At 51.0% G+C, this 4,053-nt stretch overlaps 1 pseudogene; it reads right to left on the reverse strand.

Annotated features, from left to right (window-relative positions):
- Window positions 1–1,316: 1,316 nt before the first annotated feature.
- On the reverse strand, window positions 1,317–3,732 carry LOC123172631 (probable glycerol-3-phosphate acyltransferase 3; annotated as a pseudogene).
- Between the last annotated feature and the right edge of the window lie 321 nt (window positions 3,733–4,053).

The raw sequence follows: 4,053 nt of genomic DNA on the forward strand, positions 1-4,053 counted from the left end.
GGCGGAGGCAGCAGGAGCCGCGGCGGAGTAGCCTCCTCGTCTATCTTAGGGGTGCAGCGGATGCAGGGGGAGCATCAACCTCCTTGTCTATCTTAGGGGTGGCGTGGGGTGCAGGTTCGCCGGCGTCGGAATTGGAGGTCTGCCGGGGTTAGAAGGAAGATCTTGGGTGGCGGCAAGCTTGATGGTGGGGGGAGGTTTAGGGGAGGTTGGGACGGCTGGCGGTCACGAGAGCGCCGCCGGCAGAAAAAGGTGGTTAGGCCGTCGGTGGCTCGGCGTTTCGAGGTTGAAGACGACGGCTGGAGGTTGAATACGCTCATTTGGATGTTCATTCTTCATCGGACGGCTCAAACCAGTCGATTGACCCAAATTGCATTTTCAATCGACTGGTTTCTAGCCAGTCCCATAATATACTGTCACTATTTATATCTATATATACCAATATTTTAAATAACGCGCTACAAAATATAGCGAGACCCTTCTCTAAATGCTACACAAGTTATAGCGTGCTATATTTCAAAATAGTGTTTGCAAAAGAAATCAAATATATCTAGAAATAAAGTATTTAAGCAACTAAATTTTTCATAGGAGCAAGCAATATATGCATAAGGGCCAAATCCAGCACATAAAAAGGAGTGAGAAAGGGATGAGAAGTGAGAACTAGGGTTAGCCGGTTAGGTCTCGTGGGAGAATCTGATAAAAGGAGTGATAAAGCTAGTGGTCGTGGGTTGGTTTTGGCCTGCTGGGCCTGCTGGGCTGTGCTTATTTCAGTTTTGCATGGTCTGCACGTTGTAACGTTATAATGTTACAACGTTATAGCGTGTGTAGCGCGCTAATTACGCGATTAGCGTCGTAGCGTCCGATTTTTCCAAAACGTATTGTCTCTCTTTCAAATATGCTATAACCGCGTTATAACGGCGAAATAGCGTGCTATTTAAAATATTGATATATACCAATAGAAAAAGAAGAAGAAGTGGAGATCAAACAAATCTCACTCATTCAACTGCTTCTATCCAATGGTATAATTTGTTCCTGTGTTTACCGTAAAATTGTTAAACACTATAAACACGTTTTGCACCATCCACTAAGTACTATCATGCCTAAATCACTGCCATCATTAACCAAGTAATTATATCCTACCATTAAGTTGATAACATTCATATCTAGGTAGGAGTGTACGGGTAGCTGCAGGTTGTCCACTAAAAATTTGCGTGTGCAATAACCTTTTTATACTCCCTCCAATCCATTAATTTAGTAGAGTACTACAACTTTGTAGTACTAAATTAGCCACAATTAACATGGATTAGAAGGAGTAGATATGCTATAGGAAATGAACAGTCACCTAGTACAAAGAAAAACTGTGTGCAACGACTTTCATCCATGACGAGTAACTGTAAGGACAAAATAGACAGGTGTAGATATGATTCATCATCAGTTGTTCGTCCTCCCCGCTGGAGGAGACGAGCACTTGCCGTCTACTTTGCGGACGACGCCGTCCTTGCCGGCCAGCATGAGGTACTTGTCCTTCCTGGTGAGCATAGTGCAGCTGTATCCGAGCGCATCTCCAATCTTCTTCTGCACGAGATTGGCCATGTCGGCGCTCGGCACCTTCCCCTCCCTGACCACCGCCGTGCGCACCCGCTCCAGGAACTGCACCGTGTAGCACATCCTCGGGTTGACCATGTAGAAGAACGGGTCGAGGCACTTGAGCCCCCCCCGCCGTGGTGGGGTAGAACATGGCCATCTCGACGGCGACACCCACGGGGACCACGTCGTCGCTGAGCTCCGCGAAAAGTGGACTGAACCGGAGCAGGTACGGCTCGCGGCAGGTGGTGCCCTCGGGGCAGACGAAGACGAGGTCCCCCATCTCCAGGAGTCGGGCCATGGCACGTCCGTCGGCGTCGCGGTCTCGTGTCAGCCGCACGGTGCGGCCGATTGGTGAGATGAGCTCCGAGAGCCGGCTGAGGCTATACGACACGGCGCGCACCGGTCGGTCCAGCGCCACTGACACGTACACCGGGTCGAGGAGGGTGCGGTGGTTGCACACAAACAGCTGCCCGCGCCGGCAACCTCGCTCGACGCCAGCGGTCTGCAGCGGTGGCCCATCGCCGGCCTTGAGCCGCCATGACAAGCCGGTGGCCGCCAGGATCGGCGTGGAATATCGATATGGCACGGTGAGCGCGACGGTGAGGCGGACGGAGGCAAGTGCAACGCCGAAGGGCAGCCACATGAACATGGCGAGCGTGCTGCCAGCGGTTGGCCGGAACGCGAGACGGCCGTCATGGAACACCACGGCCTTGGGGTACTTGCTCCTCGGCGGCGCCTGCCACGTGGCCCTGTCGTCTCTTGTCGCGAGGTAGATATCCTGGACGTCGTACCCAGAGAGCAGAGTAAATGTGTCACGACTTACAAGTTTGTCATGTAGCATGTGTTGTATTGCGTGATGTCCTTGAGAAAGTGTCATATTTCAAAAGGTAAGCTCGTGACAAATGGTACAAACACCGACTCGTTCATCAAAATATTGAAAGGTGAGAGATTGACCAAACTATACTCCTACTATTCCCTCTGTCTCATAATATAAGATTTTTTTTTACACTGATGTAGTTTCAAAAGATGTCTTATATTATGGAATCGAGGAAGGTACTTTATTGTTTAGTAAGACACGAACCGATCATGAGCAAAAGGTAGAAAAGCATGTGTAGGTAGGTGAAGGATTGCATGATAAGCACGGCACCAAGTTATTCGACAGATGAAATGTGCATGCATACACGTACTACTCCGTACTTCGCATATTTCCATTTAGATTTCTTTTTGGGTGTAATTAACAGACACACAAACACATGTATGTATAAAGAGTATGGTGTTGTTATTCTTTATATAGTGATTAGTTATTTTTTTCTGGAGAGTGATTGCCAAGAGAAAACACGCAGCTTGCTAGATGGAGATTTATGTTACACTACGTACCTTGCAAGAACGTGGAATAGGATGCAAGAGAAACTCTAACGACCCGCAGAATCCCAGAGCATCATCACCCTCCGCCATGATCTTCTTCTCCTCTTCCAACACCACCTCGCCTTCTTCCTCCATTAGTCCAGTGTAGAACCCCCACAGCACCTTCATCTCCTTTCCGACTACAGCCTCGGCGCCGAGGTAATCCCTCAGGAGCCCCTCCACCATCACTCTCGGCAACCGCCTCGTCACGCACACTCTCCGCCCGCCAGCGGCGCCGCTCATCCTCATGGCCTCGAACCCTTCAACCACCACGTCCTCCATGAACCACTTGGGTAGCACGGCGCGGCCGGCACGGAACCGGCTCGCGCGCAGCCCGCAGAAGGCCACCATGGCCATCACCCTCACTGCCACATCGCTGGCGCGGCCCATGCCTAAGATGATTGGGTAGAGGAGGAGGAGTACGAGGCCTCGTACGTATCCTCCAGCCTCGAGAGCCACGAGCATAAAGTAGGGGAAGAGGGATGACGACGACGGGATGAGGAGCGCGGCGTCCACGTCGAGGACGAGGGTTCGCCCGGCGGCGATCTTCTCTGCCATGGGAGGATGTGAGGATCTGCCGAGGTGGTGCAGCGAGGAAGGGTGCGGTGACGATTCAGTCATGGCGGTGGCAGTGACCCGGCTGGAGATCGGAGGCCTAGTCCCGTGGAGGAGGAAGGAGAGCAGGGCGGAGAAGAGCTTCGGCTTCTTGGCCATGGTGGATAGATGCGCTAGCTTGTTATGGTGAGCAAGCTGCACCTAGCTTATATATAGGACGGGGGCAGTAACTATGCAGCTGGGAGCTACCTTAAGCTTGCCGGTTTTAGCAGATCTATGCAGCCACGGGCAGTAACTATCGGCGGTACGGGCAGCTTTTTCTAGTGCCTTCTCTTGCAACAAACTCACGCTAGCTACAGTAGCATAGCTAGAGAGAGTTGTATGCATGTCCTTTCGTGGGGTCTTTTTTGACTACTAGTGGACCTGTTACGCCAAATAACATAGAGACCCGTTGAATCCATGTTCACATTAAAAAAATCCATAATTTAATTGGTATAGTTGTGAGCAAGC

The sequence above is a fragment of the Triticum aestivum genome, unplaced genomic scaffold (genome assembly GCF_018294505.1).
Source record: "Triticum aestivum cultivar Chinese Spring unplaced genomic scaffold, IWGSC CS RefSeq v2.1 scaffold2031, whole genome shotgun sequence".
NCBI lineage: Eukaryota > Viridiplantae > Streptophyta > Magnoliopsida > Poales > Poaceae > Triticum > Triticum aestivum.